A 26,073-nucleotide genomic window follows, 5' to 3' on the forward strand; every position below is an offset into this window, starting at 1 on the left:
CCCCACCATGTAGGCTCTGGATGTGAAGCCATTTTTCTTTCTTAACAGTGGGACTTATGTGTTTTATATTCACTCTTTGTAAGCAATGCTAGTGATATGTGAATGAGACAGAATGGGTGGTGGAGGGACTAGCTAGATCCAGCTTCCATGCATATAACCCTTTTATATAAACTATAAACCAGGCTTCCTCAAGCTTGGCTCTCCAGATGTTTCCAGATCCCTGACTACTGGTCCTGCTAGCTAGGGATCATGGGAGTTGTAGGCCAAAACATCTGAAGGACCAAGTTTGAGGAAGCCTGCAAACCAACCACTATTATTATTTTTTAAACAACAACAACTCAGAATGACATCTCTAGCATTCTTTATAAGGAAGAGATTCAGCAGTTTCTTCATGTACTGTGTGAAACCAGCTTTGGAAATTGTGTCCCAAGTGTGCCCATCAAATTGCTGGATTGGTGCATTGTTTTTCCATGCCAAAAAGCCCAGTTTGTTGCACCTTTTGTGCATCTTGGCAGCTAGTTACTTAAGTAGCATGTGCCATGCTACATGCACATCTTATGTAACCTACGCTTCACAAAAAGTTCAATTTCTTTTCAAAATATTGCAGTTGGGGGAGATATGTTTTTGTGATGTCACAGCATTTCAGCTGGCTTTATTACTGTTCCACGGAACCAGGCTGAAACCTGAAAAACAGGGCATTCCCCCCAAAAAGGCTGCCCCAGGATATGAAATTATGCATGTTTGGAGGGAAGCAACAGCTCTAATGAGCCACCTCTGCCATCCTGAAAATGTTACATCTGTCGTCTTCACCCTGATGGAAAGGCAGCACAGTTACGAAACATGTGGTCCATTAACTTCAGTAGCTGCCATTTGCAAAAGCAGTGCCAGCATGATGAATGGAGCTGAGAGTACACAGAAAATAATGATAACTAATGGTCGGGAATGCCTAGGGACTTGTTTCTGTGACTTGATGTCTCCAGGGTGAAAAGACAAGGAGGGTTTGTATAAGACACAAATCTGTGATGGATGCATTAGCACCTTTCATGGCTTCATTGCTTGCAGTGGTTCTGTGGCTTGTCAGAGTTGACACACAGCCTCATTTGCCAGAGGTGTGCAGAGGCAATTTAATGAAGTCGCCACATGCATGCAGTATCTGTGTGGGTGGCGGGGGGGGGGATTGCTACTGCTGCCAAAAAGATACAATGCTCTATATTTTCCATTAAACAATGTCAGCCATTCTAAAAAACCAACACAGCAACTAGAAAAATCAACATCCACATTGTACTGACTTTTCTTTTTAATCAGTTCAACAAATCTTTGCCAAACATTTGCAGAGCGTGCCATCAAAATGCCACTCAAAGGTGGGGGAAAGTGTCACTTTAAAAGTAAATGTCATTTCAAAGCAAATATCATGAAGTAGGGAAAGGCACCAACTTGGTGGCCAAACTGTTGGCTACATGGAGAACGTACATGAGCAGACATGGCAGTCAGCACAAAATTCTATTGGTGTTCTCATATACATCAGTTGCAACAAGCAGATGGGCTACACAGAGCCAGAGTGATATAGCAGCACGTCAGTGTTGAATGTAGAGTATTGGGCTTAGAATATGAAAACCTGGGTTCATATCCAGTGCGGGAACCTGCTCACATTGGATAGACGAGCAAGATAGCATGGAGCAAGAAGAGCAAAACGTTTGCAAAGTATCTGAAACACCCTATTTATTTTACATCAGCCTTTAACTGGTCCAGAAATCACCATGATCAAGCTGAAGTTCATTTAAGACCAAATATGATTTCATTCTTCTCCACGACTGTTATTCACAGGCTCAGAGATCTGTGGTGTTTAGAGACTTAGGTCAACTCATAAAGTTAAAAAAAAAAGAGTCATGATGGCTCACACAAAATGTCCCTCTACTCCAATATTCTGTTTTCACCAAAAATGGCTAGTCAGCATCATAAAACTCTCTTTTAAAGGCTCCCCTGCCCTCTGCTAGACCTAAGCTGGCTCAGCTAGCAGTAGCACCGCTGCTGAACAGAGTTTAGATCTGTGTAATTTTATGCCAGTTTAATTCATTCTGGCTTGCTCCCTTGGTCTTCCTCTGTGTGTGTGTGTGTGTGTGTGTGTAATTAGTAACTGTGTCATGATCTGGAGAAAGACACTTAATTGGGCTGCCTGTGGTTCATTTTGCATGTGTTTATTCTTCAGATTTAAAATTTTTTCCCTATCTAAATTATGTTGAGTTTCATGGGGAAAGGTTAACATATTTAATTCATAAAAAAGCATAATCTAGCCAAAATCCAAAGTTTTTAAAGACCCACTGATTTTAAAGAGAGTTAAGCATGTGTTTAGCTTTCCCCCATTGAAATCCAAGACAATTAAAATAGTTTAATTTTGGCTGGATTCTGCCCAAATTAAACAGCACACCACATCAAGGGTGGGATGGTGGTTTTTATTGGAAACTCAGACATGTTGTCCATCATATTGCAGTTTATTCCCTTTGCTTTTTAATATAAAAATAAATTTACACCAAAGCAATTATTCTATGGTCACTGATGCGATTTCATTATAATTTTGAGCTGAACAGCCAAATGATAATGAAATTCAGAAACCTGCCCAAAACTCACAAATTACTCAGTTATCTCCAAGAATCATTCTGACTTTTTTCAACTCCATAACCAATTTCATCCTAAGGATTATTTATTAAGAACGGCAAATACTTAACTCACATGAGATGATGGAGATGTAAGTAATAGTTTTCTTATCCCCCCATTTTTTTACAATGCAAGGTATAGAATATCCTGTAGATTTTTTGGGGGGGGGGATTGTTGTTTAACCTTTTTTTTAAAAAAAAATAGATAAATCACAAGATAGTGTGAACTGAAGTTTGGAAACATGAGAAAACAAAATCAATACATTTCTCAATCCCTAGTTGCGCCAAAGTTGTCACTGAACTTTTGCCTCAAGTAGAAGGTCCAAAGTGAATGTTGGAGGTCTGCCACAATTGAAACATATGCCTGGCTGAGTTTAAAAAAAAAAATCATGTGTGGCCTTCTGTAACGAACCTCGCTTCTCTATTACTGACAGAGTGCTAAAGGAATTCAGTTATTGTTCAAACAACCCACTATTCCTTCTTCCGCCCAAATAAACTCCCTGTTTATATGGGTTTGCTAGTATATGGGTTTATATGGGTTTGCTTCCTCAACCTCGGCCCTCCAGATGTTTTTGGCCTACAACTCCCATGATCCCTAGCTAGCAGGACCAGTGGTCAGGGATGATGGGAATTGTACTCTCAAAACATCTGGAGGCCCAAGGTTGAGGAAGCCTGGATTAGAGTTCCTGACTTTTTTCAAGGCATAAAAGCAGCCATGAATTGTGTGTATGCAAATTAGATTGAAGCTGTAGTGTTCCAGCCTCATATAAGGTGCTGTTGGATGCAGAAAGGAAGAAAGTCAGGCAATACAGTTACTGTGTGTGAGAATTTAAATTGGGGGAGCCAGTGTGGTGTAATGGTTGTAGTGTTAGACTGGGACCTGGGAGAGCAAGGTTCAAATTCCTACTCAGCCATGGCCCACTGGGTGACCTTGGGCCAGTCACCATCTCTTAGCCTAACATACCTCACAGGGTTGTTGTGAAGATGAAATGGTGAACCATATGCACTACCCTGAGATCCTTGGAAGATAAATGAGGGGGGAAATGTAATAAATAAAGTAAATAAATAAATAAGTCCTCCCCAAGCACTGTATCCCTGAAGCAATCCAGTACCATTGTGGTAGCTTTTAAGTCTTTAAAATGCCAAATTACAGAGCTCCTGTGCACATCTGGTTTTGTCCCTTAGGTTGGGAAAAAAGAGACTGTGGTGTATGAATATGTGAAAATGCCTTGTACTGATCTGAATCATTGATCTATCTAGCACAATATTGTTTATTTTGACTGGTAGCAGGCAGCTTTGTGGAGTATTTTAACTGGAGGTTGAACCTGGGGTATTACAGATGCAAAACATGTGCTCCCAATGCCTCCTCTTCTTCCATTATCAGAGCATGCTAGGAGCCAGATGTGACGTAATTGGGCCTTAGGTCTTTATGTTACCTATTTTCAAATTCATAATGTAGGGTATTTGGAGTTCCCAAAATGTTTCCACGGAAAAAGGAGAGGAGAGAAAAACATCTGCACTGCTTTTTGATAAATGCATTGATAAAAAGAGCCAAGCCAGCACATAACATGATGCTAATTGACTCTGGACAAGATTGATCAAGTTCTGTCAAAAGCTGAGAATCCTGTTGCCGAAGTCAGGTTGACCTTTAGATGTACCTGATGACAAATGCAATTCTAATTCATTTGCCTAGAGCATCACTCTGCTAGAGGACATTTTCTTCAAAAACTACTTTGTAGTAAATAACTGAAACACACGTTATATTTCATTGCCAAATAGCATTAGTGATATATCTCTGCTTTAAACAAATGATTTATATTCATATTGTTATGAATTCGGGGGGGGGGGAGTAGGCTGTAGGAAATATCCTTCTATCCTTTTGGTCCACCAAGTGTTAAAATAGAAACCAGGGTCGCTTCCTGTGTTGAGGTGATAGCCTGGGTGATGGGCCATTAGGGAAGCAGAGGAAAGGGGCTCTGTGTGAGACTGCAAATGGGTAGAGCCCCTCCCTCAGCTCAGTAGATAGTTAGAACTCAGCCTAGGCACCAGCTCCTCAAGGCTGAGACACTTTGCTCCCCCATTATGTTTTTTAAAAAAGGAAGGCCAGGCCCCCTCAATGTTCAGAGGGCATTCGATTCTGTCCCCTGGCTCCTTGTGATGTTACATGCATGATGTCAGGACGTCGTGTCGAGCCCCCTCAATCATCTTCAGAAGCTGGTGCCTCTGAAGCCCAGAGATAGAAGGACAAAGCCTGAGTTTAGTGTTGAAAGTGTCAGTGATGTGACATAGAAGTAAAGCAACAAGCTTGGGAGAGATTCAGAGCACTGTTTGAGAGCAATGATAGATTTCTGTTTGAATCCAAGGCTGTGACTATGGGAGAAACAAGACCCTTTGGGGGTGTTGATGCTGTGAACCCCTCAATTGTAGGTTCAGGTTTTATGTGTGTGTAAATAACCCATATATAATAAAGACACCACAGTTTCCATTGTGCCTCATTCCAAAAGGAAACATGAATCCTGGGTAAGCACCTGGAACCCCAGGAATCTTGTGCCGCTCAGAGATTGGGGTGGCGTGCAACCATATCTTATTACACACACACACACACACATTATTTCATTGTCCCCACTGCTATGGGACAAGCTATTACAACAACAGATCCATTGTGAGGAGAAAGCACTAGAAATTTATGAGGGTCAATTATCTCTCATTTATACATACACAAGATTAACTTTTGGCAGCCAGCCCCCAGACAGACAGTGCTAGTTAGCAAAGCTCCTTAGTATATTACTGGAGTGTATGTATACACACACACACACACACACACACACACACACACACACACACACACACGTTGGCATATTTAAGCAGAGTAACTATTGCGCAACAAAAAGCGTTTTGAGGAGACTGCAATCAGGAGTGGATTTAATTAAAGAAAATTAACAGAAGTTACACTAATCATAAGAACATTACAGAAACGTGACCCACCACCCAGGGTACTGAGCAAGGTACGCAGACCTCCTCATATACTGTATGCGATTGCTGACACGCCTTAAATCAATACAAACTTAACATCAGCTGCTGTACTGCCCCACAGCTGCAAAACTAGGACACTACATTGCCTTCTTTCTTTTAAAGAGATACACATTTCTGTGCAACAGTAATGAACCTCCAACTGTAAATCACTCAACAATATCACCTTTCTGTCAGCCAGTTAAAAACCACAGATTTCTTTCTTCTTCAGCCCTAGTTGAGGTGCCTACCAACTAGTAGGTGCTACCCATTAAAGCCCACCAATGTTCACTGGGTGAGTGTCATCAGCTAGCAAAACTTTACCTTTTGCTATCCTGTGTACCATCACTATTTTCCAGCTGTTTCTTCCCTCCTACTTCCCCCCTTCCCGTGGGGAAAGTATCCCCATATAAGCAACCCTAGCCAACTTCAGGCCATTTGGTAAGCAGGATGGTGTCACAATGCTACATAGCTAATAAGATTTGACTATGTAATAGTATTAATTCTAGTAACAGAAGTCAGTTATGAGTGAAAGCAAGAGAGGATCAAGCAATTCTGCAATTTCACAATTTCAACACTGCCAATGATGTTCACAGGGTAGCAACCACAACCCTCTGAATAATTTCAGCTCAACCACATCTTCCCAATGAACAGCTCTTCCTATGATAAACGCACAATTTATACATTTGTTGTTTTTGCCAGACAAATTGTATGCATCCCAAACCCTTCTCTTTTCATTATTATTCATTTTACTCTGTGGCATAACATGATCCCTCACAAAATATAGTATACTCTAATTAAGTTCAAACAGAAATAGTAAACACGTTATGTGGCTCCCCCCCCCCCTCAGATACAAGTTGTGTTTTTTCCCCCTTTTCCACAGATGTGGAATCTATCAAGTTATTTGTGGAAAACAAACACTGGATTTAGTTGACAACTACAAACAGAAAGCTCAGACTACAAAGGATATGTGTCTTGCAGCAGAACAGAGCACTCACCTGTCAGTAGCAAAGTCTGCAGGATGGTACCACACAGTCTTGTCATCCTCGCCATCAAAGGTAAACTATTAATATGTAACAGGCAATAACAAAGCAGCTTCAGATCAAATTAATTATTCACTCAATGCAACACACTCTACAACTCTATTTTTTTAAACTAGTAAATCTGCAAAGGGAATACATTTTCTGGATACAGTTCCAGATTAAAACATTTATGGATGTTAAAAAAGAAATAAAGATAGCTCTTTAGCAGTTTTTTTAAAAACAACAACAACAACTGAAAAAACAACATCTTTAATGTTTACTTCCAACCAATTCATAGCACTAAACCTTTTAGTTGGGTAATTTTAGATTCAGGACTTAATAGTCTACAGACAAACACCCCCTTTCTTTAGATGGCCATGTGTGTTGATTCACTTACTTCTAAAATGTGGCCTCCCTGCATTGGGGGACCCTCCTGTTTATTCTGTTGATAATTCCTGGAAGCACCAGTGGCCCTTTCTGTTTTAGGCTAAGTTTTAAAACCATTCTATTAATTCCTTTAAGTGTGTGTGTGTGTGTGTTTTGAAACAATGCTTAATACAAACCACAGGTGTTTCTTTCTTTGTGGTAGTAATCCAGGAAAGTGCTTCTATGTTTAACGATTTTTGCCTTAAGCAAAACTCTGTATATTGAGAACGTTTTGCTAAAATGAAACATTTTGAGGGAAGACAGATGACATTGAAGAAAATTATCAACATTTCCCCAGGGAAGGTCACATTCTCTTACACTATCCAGTCCATAGCTGCCAAGTTATCCCTTATTTTAAGGGATTTTCCCTTATGCTGAATAGGCTTCCTCGCGAGAAAAGGGAAAACTTGGCAGCTATGATCCAGTCATGTTACTTAATGCTACTAGAAGTAAATTTGGAGGCGTCTGTGCTAGCAGAATATGTGTAGAAAATTCCCTGGGAAATTAAGGGAAATCCAGTAACACAGGCAACATTTCTCATGGGGTGGGGAGCTGCACACACCCCTACAAACATCAAACCAACATTACTTGTGATTGCATTCTATAGGTATGGCATTGTTGCAATTGGTATGTGGAGATGATCTGAAAACCACTTGCACAGTGATTGTTCCATATATTAGCCCTGACATACAGCCCAGGTATGGTGGGGTTCCATGTCCCTAGAAACCGGTGCCAACGGGAGGGAATAAACTCTCCTTTCAATGAAAGTATTATGCTGAGCTGCTCTTTAAGTTACAGCTGTGTGGAACAGTTGCCACAAGACATCTACAGCCTAGTGCTGTTGTTCATACCTGTAATTATAACTACAGGACACTATCCTAAATGTCTGACTTACTGAATACTCATCTACTCATTTCCAGTGTAGGAAGCACCAGCTTTTGTTTCTTCTGTGCATTTCTTATATTGCTGCAGACCCATTCTTCCTTCTTTTTCACTTTCTTTTCTGTACACTCCTACCTTGATATACAAGACGCATTGTGCAACTTTTATGACCCCATGGACTTACACTGCTGAATTGGCTTTCAATAATAATGAGTCTGTTTCAGCTCTCTCTATATCCTTTTATGGCTGTTTATGCTGTTGTGTGTGGTGGACTGAAAACACTAATATGATCTATGTCATTGAAGATTTCATATATACCAAGGGTTAGTTCTCACTGAAGTGATAGAACTGTGTATTAGACTGTAAAACTTCAGATTGAAGGTAAAAATTATTCTAAAGAAACAAACCGGCTACACACAAGGCTTCTTCGGGCATTATCACCAGAAGAAGGAACACAGCCAGGAAGACTGGGGTGTGGGAGGGGGGTGCCCATTTTGCCCCACCCTGCAGCCCAGTGGCTCTGTATACAATTATTGTGAATTTCTGCCTGGACCTTCCTCACTAGAGAGATTCACTGTAGTCATGGAAGGAGCCGGTGAGAGTCATGCATCCCTGGGGGAACAACATGTACATCACTGAAGTCCCACTCTACCCATGTTTCTTCTTGTTGTAATAGTGCCTAAAGAGGGTGTGACGGATTGGTCTGGTTTAGGAAGTTCGCCAGGATGTTAATGGTTAAGTTACACTCGCTCCGTTAGAGTGACAGTTGGCTGCTGGGAGGCGGGACATTCCACACTTTAAAAGGAGGGAGCAGCCGTTTGGTAGGAGGAGAGGGCGGGGGAGAGTGGTGGCTGGAAGAGAGAGGGTGTGGGGCCAGGATAGTGGTGGTTAGGAGAGAATAAGTAGGAATTACAGTTATACATCTGAATGAAGAAAGCATACTGTAAACAAATGAAATACTGAAACAGTTGTTATATTATAAATAAAGCCTAGTTCTTGTTGTGCTAAGAAATATCGTCGACTGTTTGATCCAGTAAGGCGGGCGGGCTCAAAAGGTGGTGAACTCGAAGGAAGGGACACTAAGACTTACAAGGTGAAAAGTCAGGGCCTGGAGTCAGCCAAAAGAGGGGTGAAGGGACGAAAAAGCTCAGGAGTGCCACATTGTTGCCCTGTGTGCTGAGGTAACAGTAACAGGGAGGGACCCTAGACAAAGGAAGCCCTGGACATGAGGCAAAAAGGAGCTTTATTCATAGTAACCCAGAGCCAAGCCTGAAACTGGCCACGTTAGCTGGATAGGAGTACAGTGGAACCTCAGTTTATGAACACCTCAGTTTACGAATTTTCGGTTTATGAACGCCGCGGACCCATCTGGAATGGATTAATTCACTTTCCATTACTTTCAGTGGGAAAGTTCGCTTCAGTTTATGAACGTTTCAGTTTATGAACAGACTACTGGAACCAATTGTGTTCATAAACCGAGGTACCACTGTACCACTGTTGTTGAAAGACCCCTAGAGAAAGGGGAGATTCCTATTTTAGGCGGACCTCAAGAGTCTGTTGTGTAGAAGGGAGTTTAAGAGAGTCCCGATCTTCACCACAGAGAAATAAAAGACAACAGGGAGAATTTGAGAGTCCGAGGGGAGGTCAGTTTTCAATTGACCATCTCCCTGGCATATTAGGGTTATGTTTTAATTTTTTTTAATGTGCAGTGAATTTATTTGGAATAGAGGAGCCCCAACTACAAACTGAAATGGTACAGCCCCAACACATCTTTACCATCTTGGTGAGAACTAGACTCAACTTAAAACTACTCAAGGTGCTTGTCTTCTGAAATGTCCTAAGGCTTTTTAGAACAATCCACAATCTATATGGGAAACAATGCAAAGGAAGATGTGTTTGCTAGGTTGCACTCTGATTCTCATATGCATGCCCATCGCTTAATTTATCATTGTTTAAATACGCAACATTTGATGGCTTGAAGCTGAATGGGTAAACTGCCTCAAGACATTTTGGGCCCTGAACTCAAGGGAAAGATGGAATTTGAATCATACCTCATTGCTGGTGATAGGACAGCATTGTGCTGCACCTGAAAGTAGCAGAGTCCCTGCCTGCAGGCTCATAAACTGAAAGGGCACAAAGAAAGGGGGATTCAGAAGGGAGAGGAAAACAAGCAACTCAATTATAAATGTTACAAGGTTCTTATAATGACCACCTGGGATGGAAATTGGCTACTCACTGTTGAAAAAAAACAAGCCTTGTTGGCCCTCTAAGAAAAAACACTTGGTGATCAGAACTTCCTGAAAGTTGGAATTTGTGGTCTTTACAGGATGGGTCTTCTGACCACCTAAGAGTGAAGGTGGCCTCCCACACCTCCCAGTAAGGCAAACAAACGCTACCTTTTCCAAGGGCTTTCTGCATGCCAAATCAAGGGCCTCATCATAATGATGGCACCATGCCCACACACACATATATCCTGAAGCCCAAAAACATGGAGCAAAAAGTGTATACTAATAGACACCACCCTTTTGTATATACAAACTGTATTACAATGGCTGCTAGAGAAATATAAGTATGCTAACAATCACAGTGAATGCTTTTTATAAAAAAAATCAGTGTGTATACGTCTGTCCCAAATCGTTTCCCACAAATATATTTTATTTACTGCTTCTTGCTACTATAAAAATAGCTGCTAGCTTGTTGCAATATATAAATATTTGGGTGACCTGTGAAGGGCATGCTTATATGTATTGCCCTAGAGGCATTCATCTTATATTTCACACGAGCACTGCCTTTTTAAACATCCCTTATCATTTTCTACTGCTAACAAATGAGGTTCACTGACACAAAGCTGGCAAGGAAGGAGTGAGGATAGAAATGTCCATGATTCGGTGGTAGGGGTGATTTCAAAGATCTATTTCTTCTGTCAGTACACACCACCAATTGCAGTAATTGATGTTTCAGCCATTACACCACCAGCTTTCACAGACAATGTAGATAATTAACCAGGCTCCACTTTTGGATGATTATTTCTATCCTCCGAGGAACTTGACGGTATAATGGACAAAATGTCAAGAATAATTAGGAATAATGATAGTGGCAGATATGCTGCCAGACCTAAAATAGGGTTTTGTCTTGTCTTGGGGCAGTGGGGAGCATGGCTCAGGGACATTAGAATTCAATTCTGTGGTTTATATGTTCCTTGGGAGATTGTTAACATTTTTCAGAAAATACAAAGTGGAAATGAGAGTGCTCTTAACACATCTCAAAATATGTTTGAATGAAATTAGTCAAACAGCTTATGCATGCCTTTAAATTACTAAAAATGCCCAGTGTTTTTTGTGGGTGTGTTTTACAAACTTCAGGACATGCTACCTTATTGATATATTATTTATGCAGCACACATGCACACAGGTCATCATTATGCAACACTTTGCATCAAAGTTTAAACCTTCCTTCTGTTCTGAATCCAAGAAAATATTATTTTGCTTTTATGGAATGCAGTATAATCTGTTTGTTCAGCCACCATGCAAAAATGACTGTGTTCCATAGTTTAAATATCATTTGTATTCTGCAGGGTAGAAGGACAAGGGAAGAACAGTAAAGATTCTTGGCCCTCTTCTGATGCTCCTTGTCCACTCAGCCTTACTGGACCTCTGCATTTGGGAGGTCCCACTGCCCTACCATTGCTGTGTCTTGAGAGATGCATCGCAACAGTTGCACAACAACGGTCTTATCCCTTCACGGGTGAGCCATTACATTCTCTGACGTGCCGTAGCAAATTATTGTTTCTCTGTTTGTATGTGTTTTGAGACTGGCTCCGTATGTCACCTTGTGAGGACACCTGCTCTGAAAAGTGGGGTATAAATACTGTAATAAATTAAATATAAAACAAATAGCCGTCAAGCCTCATATGGCAGCTGAACCATGCTGGAATGCTATATCTGCAGCCTGTCCTTAGGTCTAGGATTAAATCTAAGCAGTATACCGGTAAGTAAGCCATGCTCTGGGCAGCTGTGTGTGCAGGGTGATTTTGGCGGGTGGCAAGGACCCAAAAGAGCAGTTAGGAAGGTCCGCTTGCTCCCCCATGACCTCTCTCCAGGTCTCACAGGATCTCAAAAGGGGAATGAAGGGTGAGATCTTAAAGGGCCATTTTGCCCACCCTTCTGGGTTGTGCCGCGCGTGCATGCACAGAAATGTTTTGTGTGCTTCATGCATGCGCAGAAGCGCTCTATTGATTCTTCGCGCATGTACTAAAGCGCCGCCTGGGTTAAATACTTTTTGGGGTGCGAATGGCACCCTGGAAACGGATTAGGTACTTAACCCGAGGTACCACTGTATCTCCCTCTTGGATTACTGCCATGCGCTCTATGTGGGGCTACCTTTGAAGGTGACAAGGGAACTACAACTAATCCAGAATGCGCCAGCTAGAACGATGACTGGGAGCAGCCACCGAGACCATATAACACCAGTCCTGAAAGACCTACATTGGCTCCCAGTACGTTTCCAAGTACAATTCAAAGTGTTGGTGCTGACCTTGAAAGCCCTAAACGGCCTTGGCCGAGTATACCTGAAGGAGCGTCTCCACCCCCACCGTTCAGCCCGGACACTGAGGTCCCATGCCAAGGGCCTTCTGGCGGTTCCCTTGCTGCGAGAAGTGAGGTTACAGGGAACCAGGCAGAGGGCCTTCTCGGTAGTGGCGCCTGCCCTGTGGAACACCCTCCCATCAGATGTCAAGGAAACAGCTATCTGACATTTAGAAGACATCTGAAGGCAGCCCTGTTTAGGGAAGTTTTTAATGTTTTATCGCGTTTTTAATATTCTGTTGGGAGCCGCCCAGAGTGGCTGGGGAAACCCAGCCAGATGGACGGGTATAAATAATATTAATCATCATCATCATTTTATTATTACTTAAGACCTACGTTTGTAAGGTGATGCTTGGGCTCGTGTACTGTATTACTAGTGGAAATGGCATTGGGAAGGATCAGCATAATAAAGGTGCAGGGGGGTGGAGAGAGAGAAAGAGAGAGATTGGCCATGCCATGTCTTAAGGTCAGTTTGGGGCACATGCAAAGCTGAAATTTCTCACTCCTGTCACTTTTGAGGCCAAGGCTCAACACTAGGTGACTCCCATGGTGGCTGGTGGGTTTTTCCCTACTCTGAAGGAGGACCATTCAATTACCAAGGATGGTTAGAATGTGGAGTGAGATCATCCTGTATCCTGTCTAGTTATTTCAATGCTGTCACAGAGTCCCAAATTGTACCTGCCAGGGCAATCTATTAGCTTACCCCAACCCTCAAAAATATATCCTTAGATGTTTTGCTGAGCAGCAGCCTCTCGAGAGGGATTACAGTATTCAATACATTTAACTATTGTAGCCTTAATAATTATTTATACCAGTGTACTAAGGTCAGTAGCTAGGCTGAGAGGTCTCCCCTGGTTCATTTTGAAACAGCAGCAACAACAACAGCATATTGCATTGGCCATCTTACAATCTGCTTGCAGGGTGGACGATTTTACAGTAGAGGTAAATGATATATGTTTGTTAAAAAGGTGACTATTTTATGTTCAAGGATTCTTATGTTATTCTGGCATTACTCCATTGACAAGGTTCTCTTTCATTTGCCTGTCCTAAAACTTCCTTACTTTGCTGCTATTGACATAGCTCTTTCAAACACTCACCCAGAAAAGAAGAGGAGGACTCTTTTCCCAGTTTTGATGCAATCAAGGTTCCGTACTGTTTTTCATCAGTTGTTGCCCCTGAACCCAAACACTTTGCAGCTGCATCAGGTGAATATAGATTTCGGCTTTATGGGCACAGCACAAGTTTGTGAAGCTGATGTTGCAGAGGTAAGAGGCTTTCATAATACTTCTATTTTCTTTTCTCCTTTGAATAATCTCACTTATTGTTTTGAGAGCTTGTCTTTTTAAAAGACCCATAATCTCATTTGGTGATTAATAACTATCTCCTTGACTTTCAAAAGAGTATCAGCAGCTACCCAGATGCTTCTGTTGGCTGTCTTAATGATTCACAGTGTTTTGCCGGCTAATGCTTCTAACTTGATTTCTGTTAACTTCTTGAGGGCTGGCAGCCTTTTGTCATATCTTAAACAAATAAAATATAGTAAGATTCCAGATTTCCTGCTGAAGGAGGAAACCTATGAACTGTTAGAGGGTTGGCATCCTTTTCTTGTGTTCTATCAGAAAAAAAGTCTGTATGGTGCTATTCTTCCAACTGAGAAACACAAAACATCAAACAGGTTGTCTCACAACTGCTGAGGATAATAGGGAAATGGCTGGTTCAGTAATCCCTAAAGAAAGAGACCAGTTCAATATTTGATAGGATTTTCTTTTATTTTTGACCATGTCACATCTTCCTACCTCTCTAATTAATGTATTTTACCTTCCTCAGATCCTCCCTCTGATCTCTCTCCTAGCTATTTCTTCTTCTATTCAAGAGACAATGTATTGTACTTGAACACACCCTGGAGCACTAGCCCTGTAATCCAGGATTCCCCAAACTAAGGCTCAGGGGCAGGATGTGGCCCAATCGCCTCCTAAATCCAGCCCGCGGGAATCAGCATATTTTTACATGAGTAGAATGTGTCCTTTAATTAAAGTGCATATCTGGGTTATTTGTGGGGCATAGGAATTCATTCATATATATATTTCAAAATATAGTCCGGCCCTCCACAAGGTCTGAGGGACAGTGGAACGGCCCCCTGCTGAAAAAGTTTGCTGACCCCTGCTGTAATCCATGCATTGCTGTGAACATTCCTTTCCTGCACAATATATCAAGCCCCAAAGTGGGCCTAGTGGCAAATACACAGCAGCCTTACTTGGTCACTTCCTCCCTTGCATGACATCACTGAGCTCCCAATTTCTCTATCCCCCAAGAGACAGACAATGAAGTTGAGCAAGAACGGAGGAATTACACATAAATGTTGTTTGAGACAGTATGGGGCTGTTGTTTCAATACTGGTCTAAGGGGCTTACTCATGTAAGTGCATCACTTTATTTTATAATTGCTTAAGGCAGTTGCCAACAACAAACCCATGCACAATGCTTGGTTTTATGATGACTAATTTTTTCAGCATGGGATGGCTCACAGCAGAATACGTGGGCCAGCCTATTCGAAAGGCGCCCTTTCTGAGATGAAACAAAAACTCTAAGTAGTGTTTTATTAGATGCAGAGGGGCAGAATGCCTAGAAGAGATGACAGCTCATCAAAATAGCTGCTACTTTATGCTGCTACTTTACCATCAGGAAGCCCCAGAGGTTGGCCTGCACCTCCTTTTGCCCCTCACAGCCACACGTGGACTCAGATAACCAAAATTCAGCCGGTGATTCTGGTACTTGCATAGGTGGGCCACTCCCTTACAATTCTTTTCTTAAATAAGGTGGGATTTTGTCTTGCCAAAGCTTTTCAAAGTCATAGTGGCTGACTGTCCCTCAGACCTTGTGGTGGGCCTGACTATATTTTTGGGGGGGAAATGAACAAATTCCTATGCCCCACAAATAACCCAGAAATGTATTTTAAATAAAAGCACACATTCTACTCATGCAAAATCACCAGGCAGGCCCCACAAATAATCCAGAGATGCATTTTATATAAAAGGACACATTCTACTCATGTAAAAACACTCTGATTCCTGGACCGTCCGCGGGCTGGATTTAGAAGGCGATTGAGCCGGATCTGCCCCCCCCCCCAGGCCTTAGTTTGCCTACCCATGCTCCAGACCAGGCATAGGGAAACTCGGCCCTCCAAATGTTTTAGGACTACAACTCCCATCACCCCTAGTTAGCAGGACCAGTGGTCAAGGATGATGGGAGTTGTAGTCCCAAAACATCTGGAGGGCTAATTTTGCCTATGCCTGATCCAGACCATGTGAGCAAAAGCCACACACAAGAACAGATGAAACTGCCTTATAGCAATTTATTCTCTCTCTCCCCTCCCCATATCTAGGCCAATACTGTCTTTTCTGACTAGCAGTGATCCTTCTGTGCCTCAGAGGAGGAAGATCTCAGAGGAAGATCATTGGAGCTGCCAGAGAACAAAGCTGGGACCAGCATGTGCTTTGTCATTGAGACCATCCCTCCCCTCAGCCCCTCTCCACATGCCAACAATTCTCCGGCTGAGCATTTAGATTCTCCTTGACGAATATATGTGGGGTAGTACAGCAATATTCACAAGGCAATACTGTTTTTCCCCCTTTTCTTTTGAGGAATGAAGGAGCAGCTGGCTTGCACAATGGTGTCATTCATTCTGCACTTGCATGGCTTGCAATGTTGGTTCCAAGTGCTGATTCATAGACGTCAGCATTGTTACAGATCAAAGAACTTTGCTGGGAAGAGAAAATATTTAATTTCTCACTTTCCTACAAATTAATCTGAAAAACCCTTGGCTAATTATTGCTCTTCTCCTTTGAGTTCGTCATTCACAGGAATAGCTGGAGATGATAATTAGCAGAGATGAATTAAAGTAATAGGAAAGGCTGACTTCTGCAACAGCTGCTGGGATTTAAAATGGGCACAGTTCTCATTCCGACACGAAGGTAGCGTGGTCAAGGTGTTACACTCTTCTTGGACAAAACAAATAGATTAAAACATGTTTAGCTTAAGAATTTAAATACAGGTGCCACATAATATCCATTCTGCATTTGTAAGAACTCAATTGTTTTGTGGGGTAGCATCTGCACTTTGGAACTCCCTGCATCTTGAGATCAAGAAGGCATCTTCACCATACTTCAGCTGCCCCCCCCCCCGAAGCAAAAAATAAAATAAAATAAATTACCGTATTTTACGGACCATAACCTGCACTTTTTTCCTCTGAAAACTGAAGGGGAAAGTTGCTGCGGGTTATTGAAATCGGGCTGTTTTTGCCCCCTCTGCAGCTGCAGCCAGCGACGGGAACATGGGAGGGGGGAGGAGCAGCCTGAGCTGGGGGGCGGCGGATGGGAGCTCCTTCCTTCCTTCCTTCCTTCCTTTCTCTTCCCCTCTCTTGCCCCCCCCCCCAGTTTTGATCCTGGGTACGCCCCTGGCTAGCAACATTCTGGTTTAGACAAGCCTACCCAGGACTCAGCTATACAGCTGCAAATAAAACATTTTCAGTGTGTTTTAAGTGCAGTATACAATATGACACTAGATGGTGATGGTGAGCCTTATGGAAAATGCAATGTATTTTTAAAAGGCTTTTTTTAAAAAAAAATATTCAGAATGGTTTTTATATGTGTGTAGATTCCACCCCAAATGCTCAGAAAGTGGAGGTATTTTTTTTATTTATAGTATTTAACTTTTGTATGTTTTAAAGTAGGAAGGTCAATTTCTTGATTTTCTTGTTTTATCTTTTTGTAAACCACTCAGAGAGGTGTTTGTAAAAGAGAGAGAGAGAGCATGCAGTGCATAAATTTTATAAACTAAATAAATAGACTAACCACCATGGTGAATAATTGGTGAAAACTAAGGTGAGAAACAAGACAGGAGTGCCTGGCGTGCTATGGTCCATGGGGTCACGAAGAGTCGGACACGACTAAACGACTAAACAACAACAACAACAACAACAAGGTGAGAAAAGAATGGTTGGGGAACTTTATGGATAGTACTGCTGAAATTCCAAACACTTACTGATCAGATCAATTGAAAAATGCCTCTCCTTTTCAATAACATTTCACCCATATTGTGAATGGCTTTATCTCTAACGTGGGAGATAGCTCTATTTCTTCTGAGTTATACTTTTGCCCCACTGGCGTTCTTGGGAGTGCAATGGGATAGAATCCCTTCCTCTACCCTCGTGGGAAAGGAAGGAATATGGTTATAAGCTTCAGCCAGACTTCCTGCTTCAATGGCAGCAGTGGAACAGAGACAAAGAAGGAAGTCTAACACATTGCACAAGTCTTGGGAAATGTAGTGTCCCACCTTACAACTGATACCTGGGATACAGGACTTCATTTTTTTCAGATTTTAAATCAAGCACAAAAAGAGCTGCTGGAGCCATAATGCTCACCTCAGCCTTGAAATTATTAGTAAAAGCAAAAACTGCTCAGATTAATGTTAGAAGTCATAGCTGCCAAGTCTCCCGTATTCTCCGGGAAATCCCCATTTTTCCAGCTGTTCTTAGCTGAAAAAACAGATTTTTTTGTTTTTTCCCCGGTTTATTCTGGCGCGACGACCATTTTGGAACTGGGTGAAGCATGCTCAGAAGCGACTTTTGATGCTGCTCTGCCCAGTTCCAAAATGGCTGCAGTGCGACTTCTGGCGCGGCAGCCATTTTGGAACTGGGCAAAGCAGCATCAAAAGTCACTTCTGAGCATGCTCCGCCCAGTTCCAAAATGGTGGCAGTGCTACTTCCGGTCTGTTACTTCCGGCCCTCTCCCTTATTTCTCGGACAGGTATGGTTAGAAGCGGCAGTGTGAAAAATCTCAGGGAGTATTCAAAATTTTATGTAGACAGTGTGCACTTTCGGCACTGTCATCCTAGATGTCTGTGTTTCTGACTGAGTCTGCAAACCCATGCGGATCTTATTAAAGAATGTTACTATTGAGCATATTTGCAGGAAAGATACTAAATGCAGATTCTTCAAGCGATTTGAGTGCCATTTGCCAGGTTTGCTGTGACTTCCTAGGAAAGAGTTTCCAGGATTTGGAGAAAAGCTTATCAAAAGCATCAGCTAACTCAGTGTTTCTCAACCAGTGTGCCTCCAGATGTTTTGGGACTACAACTCCCATCATCCCTAGCTAGCAAGACCAGTGCTCAGGAATGATGGGAGTTGTAGTCCCAAAACATCTGGAGGCATACTGGTTGAGAAACACTGAGCTAACTGTGCTGTAGCAGAGAAAAGGCAAAATTAGATGTTAGGAAATGTTTGGAAAGAGGTAGCAAATAAAACTGCAAGCATCATAAAGCCATTATATAAAGCCATCGTGGCCACAGATGGGATGCTACTCACAGCTTTTTCTTTTTTAAAAAAAAGGATCTGAAAGAGTTGGAAAAGGGGAACTAATAGCCAAGTCCCTTTTGGAGTTTGTTTAGTCGTTTAGTCGTGACTCGTGTCCGACTCTTCATGACCCCATGGACCAGAGCACACCAGGCACTCCTGTCTTCCACTGCCTCCCGCAGTTTGGTCAAACTCAACGTTGGTAGCTTCGAGAACACTGTCCAACCATCTCGTCCTCTGTCGTCCCCTTCTCCTTGTGCCCTCGATCTTTCTCAACATCAGGGTCTTTTCCAGGGAGTCTTCTCTTCTCACATGTGGAGTTAGATGAGCCTAATTCTGCTTTGTTGAATGATCAAGGGAAATGCAGCACATTCCTTATGAGGAAAAGAAAAAGCATTTGGAAATTTTTTGTTTAGAAACAATAAAAGCGGGACATGATACCAGTTTATAAAATTATGAACAGTGTGAAAAGAGTCAAAAGAACATTTTCTCCCTCTCATATAATTTTCCTGCTCAATGAAGTTGGCAATAGCTTCAGGACAGACAAAAGGAAGTGATACTTTACAAAACTTATAATTTAGTTTTGGAACTCACAGGTACAAGATGTGATGGCCAGCAACCTGGGTAGCTTTTATAAAGGATTAGATAAACTTACGGAAGAGAAGTCTCTCTCATGTTAGTTTTAAAAATCTGCCTGTGATTTTGGGACAGTAGGCTGAGAAAAACAAAACAGTTGCAGAGATGTGGACTAGATAGATCTTTGACTTGACTTGCATGCATCACACTTCTTAGTTTGTTCAACATCTTCTTAGCAAAACTCTTTAAAAGGTTAAGAGAAGTTCCAACTAAGTAGTCAAGGACATGATCCTCAGTGTGTTTCTTAGAGCAGCAACTGCCTTGTTAACCAAATTAACTGCCCACACTATGGACAAAGATCAATAATCAGTTCTTCCGTTTCCTATTAAGAGTCCTCTGTAAAAAGCAGCTTTCTTGCTGCAAGGTCTTCAGGGCTTGAACTACAGAAAAAATTGAGTCCTTTTAAAACTTCTTGGCAGGGACAGGCTATTAATTAATTGGATAGTTTGGAGGGATGGCTAATTACCTAACCTAGAAATAGCACTGAAATAATTGTGCAACTTTTAAGACCAGAATGGGAACTGTCGGTCTTGGTTTCAGGTTAGCTCTTGGTCCAGCAACCATGGTATTCTATATGACAACAGTCTAGGGAAAGCAGTTACAGTACATGGGTATTTCTACCACTAACCTTCAATTAATAAAATAAATAAAGACTTCTTCCACTGCAAGTATATTGCAGGGGGGAAAGTTCTCTGGTGGATCAAAAGTCACTGAAAATGAGGTAAAATTAAACACCAAAAGCCTTTTCAAGTATGGAAATACAATTATAGGGAAAACTTTTTGTGTTGACAGTCTGTTGGCCAGACATCTTATTACTTAGCATACAGGTTTTGTTTGACTTTTGGACACTATCCGTAAGCACAGCAGCTTATAACATGTTGGGGAGGAAATGTTGTACCCTTGGACAAACCTTTTATGAAGTAAAAATGTTCATTTGGATTACCTTGTACTGAAATAGTTTTAAAAGTACAAACTGGAACTTGTTTATTCTTGAACAGGATGAGCTTGCACTAGAATTAGTTCCTTTTTAAACTGAACTTTGCAGACACTGAGTAGAGCTTCTGTGATTTATTCTGATACCTCTGGCATAAGAAAATAAGTATTTTCTGTGGGACCAAGTATTTTCTGTGGGACCAAGCTGCACTCGTCATATAGTGAAATTGTTCCATTTGAGACTGCAGGTGGGATATACATGTTTAAATACTCCCCCAACACTGCCAAAAAGAAAAGAATGATGGAGCCTACCACACCTGATGGAACATGATCACAACCTAGGCCCCTTCAGTCTGGCAGACTGTTCTCACCATGGTCAACCAGGTGTCTATGACAGGCATCCCCAAACTTCGGCCCTCCAGATGTTTTGGGCTACAATTCCCATCTTCCTCGACCACTGCTTGGAAATTAAACAAAGGGTCTGCTGGTTTCTCTTTAAGGTTTCCAGACTCAAAAGAGAGCAGGGCAATTAAAGGCACAGAAGTCCTGTCCATTATTGAGTCTGGCAACCCTAGCTGGGAGCCTGAGTTCATTTCTCTATCACCACCCTTTCTACCAGAGCTGAGAGGAGAGAGATAAGTGAACAGGCACAGAACCTGAGGATTTACTTATCCAAATGGTCACAAGGGAATATTAACCCTGCTTGAGGGTTAACCATGAAAATGTCACAAGAGGAATGGAACCAGACATACTAGCAGTTGACCTCTTGTCCCCAATCCTCCAAACCTACATGGTGAGTAGAAAGTCTGAAAGGTGGATCTTTTCATGTTGAATTGAATGCACTTAAGAATCTTCCAGTGTTTGAAATCTCTGTGTGATTGGGGCACCTGTTCACATGAAGGATTGAAGGCATCTTCAGGGGAAACGCCCAGGGTTCACCTCTTCAGACATTCCCACTCAGTCTACAAAGACTGGGTGTGCTGTTGGGACATTGGGGCTGGGCTAGTGGAAACAGCCAAACAGGGCTGGCCACCTGCATTTAAGGTTTTGCAGGAAAGTCCTTCTGGAACCCCTGGAATTTCACACTGCTCAGAGATTGGGGCGGTGAGCAACTATATGTAAAAATGGACTGTGAAACACAGGGAGCCTTGACTCATAAGTATTACTAAATATGCCAAGGAGGTCAACATTAGACTGAACCCACAAAAGTGAGAAAACTGTTTTCTCCCCCTAATACTTTAAGTGGGTCCTGCTGAGAAATCTCACAGTGGTATTTTTCAAAGAATAATAGAGTGTTTTTAGTTTAGTGCTCCTATAAATAGCCACTTCCTTACTAAAATTTGCTTTGTGTTGCTTCTGTCTGCTACTCTGAATGGGTCCCTAGAGACACAGAACTATCTGTCACAAGTGTGGCAGTATGGCAGCCAGAACAGAGACAGATGTACAAATCTATCAGGCTCCTGCTTAATTCTTTATAGGGCTGCTGGTATTTTTACCAGACAAACCAACCAACAGAAACCTCTATGGGGCCTTGCTCAACTGAGCTACCATAACTTTACAATTCTTTATCAGAATTGTATTCATATACAGTATTAAACTGTTGATATGCCATTCAGAATGACTTAGCGCCCTTAAGGCTTGCTGATTTTAATAGAGATTTGCACATGTTGATAATTCCCTCATTGAAATCTATAGTGTAGCCTTATCAGCTACTAAGGGTCTTTTTAAGTTGTGCCCAGGCAGGACAGAGATAGTCAATAATGACACTGGGGTTGAATTCAGAGAAAGAATTTAATTCTTATTAATAAGAGACTCAAGGTGATCAGCTCACGACAAGAGTAAAGAAACACAAATTGCAAAGCTTCTTATACACTTCCTGGGCTCTGTAAATGTGCGTACGCAAGGGGGTCACAAGTACATATATGGATCTTCCTGTGTCCGGTCCTGTGCGTAAACACATGCTGGCTCAACAAAGCCTTTAGCCTTCAGTTTACGTGTCAAGCTAGCAACTTCCAGCAGCCTTGAGTAAGACTATGCGTCAGGCATAGCAGCTGATAAGCCCTTCTGTGTTCCAGACAAGGCCAGCTCTTAGCCTTGATAGCAAGTCTCACTGTTGTTACATTGCACTTTGACACACAGAGGCATAGAGGCAAAGAGAGCAAGGGGGGTGGCTAAGCCATACTCAGAATTATACAGTGCAGACTATATGATCAGATTTATAGCTCAATAACACAATTGGCAATTCTCTCCCTACAATAGGACTCATGGCTGGATCATAACCATTTAATTTGTTTATTTAAAATTGGCTTGGATCATTCCTTCCTACACAATCTTGTCTGGAAAAAGAGGATCCCATAGGGAATTAGCTGCCTTGCACCCACCTGGTTCTTAGATAGACATGTGTCGTGTCGGGCGCATGGGGGAAGAATCACTCTTTTATAATATGTAGAAGTTACCCACTGTCACTGGAGAACATCTTGAGCTTTTGCATGAATCACTGTGTGTGCCGCCTCCTGAAAGCAGATGCCTACTGCAGACACACTTCCACTGGAAGCTGATTGGAAGAAGGTGATGTCAAAGTAACAAATAACTATTTTGCATGGTTCAGCAACTGTTCCCATGTACATTACTAGTATGCCTCACAACACAGTGTGGGAATAAGTCAAATATTTTCAGAAAGCCTCTTAGCTTGTATGCATGGCTATGACACATCCACTTTCATGGATTTGTGTTATATGTGGAACATACACTGAAATGACTTTTGACTTCTAGAGCCTAATGGATTATTTGGAATTCATGTGGAATCCAAAGGCCTAGGTGAGCACAGAGCACAAAGGATGACTCAACAAGCCAATATGTACAAAATGTACAGTTTGGACACCCCTGAAGAGATCATTGTTCCAATTTGATGTGACAGCATCTGAGAGTGAGGCTCAAGTTTTGCTCTACATTTTAAAATGGTTGGATGCAATCAGGGGTCCATCCTCATGCTGTCTGAGCCCTTTTGGGTCCTCCAAATATTTTTTTGGGTGGGAGGTGGGCACCTCAATGTCCAAAAATGCAGAGGTGAAGCGCAGAGTCGAGCAAGTCACAACTCCAGTGGTTGGCTCCTTTTCCTCCTGCTGCCATGGAGGGGAAGGATGGTTGAAGCAGCCTCCTGCCAGTGGCGGCGCCAGGAGGAGGAGGAGGATCTGCTGGCCACTGAAGTTGTGTGGCTGCCACATTTGGCTGTGCCCCCTGCTCCTCCCAATGTCACATGTGATGTCATGCGCACACTGCCCCCTCCCCAATTGCTCTCGCAAGCTGCTGCCTCTGGATTCAGTTTTGAATCAAAATGACAGACTGAACTGTTCCAAACTGCATCAATTTGGGCACCCAATTTAGCACAATACTTGGAATCTCAGTTCCAAACTGCACCCTGTTTCAGGGTGGCAGTGAATAAGATGTGTTTTGGTCAGGTGACCACTTCTCATAATGCAGTTGTTGTAGTAGTTGATGGATAAGTAGCAGTCATGGAATGGGAGTAGGTGGTTAGAACGTTGGGAAGACAGAGAGTGGAGGGCAAAGAGGCAGCTGAGCACTTTCAGCAGCAATGCAAAAGTAAATAAGTAAAGTAAAAGGAGATGCAGCAGTAAATATAGGCTTTAGAAACCCTAATAAAGCATTAGATCCACTTTCAAATTACTTGACGGATGGGTCTGGGTCGGGAGTTCCCTGAGCCAGCCCGGGGTACAGAGACAGAGTTTACAAATTACATTTTCCATTTATAAATCTCACGTTTTTTGGTTTCTTAGAATTTCCAAGTAAGGCCGGATGCTTTCAATTAGTTCATTAAAAACAAATATGCTGTGGGCTGAAGATTGCAATTCACTAATTATACTTGGGCATGAACTTTCATAATGAGCAAAATCTCTAACGGTCATTTACAATCCTGTAAAGCACCTTCTTAGCTCTACTTTGTTAATATTTACTATCTTTTTTTAGCATTAGCTGAACTTTCACCTACCATGACCAATACAATCCTTCCTTGCCAGGCTCTCAGGAGACTTGCATCTAATGGATTCTGACATGCTCAAGAACAGCTCTCCATCTGGTGCCCGCTGCTTCACATAATCCAAATACACAAGGTGAGTTCTGAGTTCCTTTCTTCTGTGAGAAGTCTGCCAAAGTTTCATGGACACCTCAGCAAGATAATTTCTAAGATCTCTTTGGTGAATTAAAAAAACAGAACTGCCCTATGAACCAGAACTTCTGTAGCAGTGCCATTCTTAGCAGGAAGGATGCAATCCTCTCTTATTGCATGGTACAGGAAAATCCTTTGCAACATGAAGCAAATTAAGTAAGCCTACCTTTCAGAAACCAGAATAGTTACTATGTTGATCCTTCAGATGGCTTTCCAAAATAGCAGTGGGGAAGCCTGCCAGAATTAATTGCCACATTTGTTGGACAAATTGATACAAAAATGTTCTGCCACTTCCCTTTGGAGCAGAAAGTATTCTTAATATTTTTGTAGTCCTTCAGTGTCATCTCCAAGTTACCAAGGTTAGTTTTCATGATTAAATAACTTGGAACACCAGAGTCAAAATTAATTCAGAGATGTTAGCATAGGTAGAAAAACAACAGGCCAAAAATAAGATGGTACAAGGTAGTAGTATGTTGTACTCCCCAATATTTCGCTGTCCTATTTAATAATAATAATGATGATGGATAAGAATACCCTGCTCATCTGACTGGGTTGCCTCAGCCACTCTGGGTGGCTTCCAACATACAGTATATAAAACATTAAACATTAAATGCTTCCCTATACAGGGCTGCCTTCAGATGTCTTCTACAGCCTTCTACAAACGTTGTATAGTTACTTATCTCCTTGGCTTGGAGGTTGCATACCTCCATACCCGCCAACATTTCTCCAATGAAAATAGGGATGTCCTAAAGAAAAGTGGGACATTCCAGGATCAAATCAGAAATCAGGATGGCTTCTGTAATTCTGGGACTGTCCCTGGAAAATACGGACATTTGGAGGGTCCTGCTAAATGTGCAACATTCCTCCTTGCTTTCTCTCAAAACCCAGGTTCAAGGGCCACAATGGGCTTGAATTCTGACATGTACTTATTCCTTGTCGATTGATCTGTTAGTGGATAGTAGGTTTGACTAAATTGTTCTTCCACTTATAGAATATTGGATTAATATGGTTGGTCCCAGAGGCTGGACCTGTCAGCTCTTGGCCCTAGGTGCCCAGAGGCCAAACCAGAGTGACAGGACAGTGTTTTTCTGTGGAAACAGCCTTCCAGCGTATATAATTCTCCTCTCCGTTGTATAACCCTCTTTTCTGAAAAGCAGTCATTGCAAAGGACCTCCAAAACCTGTGTTGGGCCTGGAAAACTACTACATGCATGTTCTGCTTATCAGCAGTGAAAGGCTTCTGGCTTGTCATTACAAAAGAATGTGGAGATAGATGGACCTCAGTCAGATCCAGGTCTTAAAAGCCGGGCAGAAAACTGGAGAGGTGTCTCTTGTTAGCAAGGAGGGTGTCTGCCTAATCTCAGTAGGGGCAGAGGGACAAGCTTGGACCCACAACACTTA

Source organism: Zootoca vivipara, chromosome 4, assembly GCF_965207765.1.
Source record: "Zootoca vivipara chromosome 4, rZooViv2.hap1.1, whole genome shotgun sequence".
Lineage (NCBI taxonomy): Eukaryota > Metazoa > Chordata > Lepidosauria > Squamata > Lacertidae > Zootoca > Zootoca vivipara.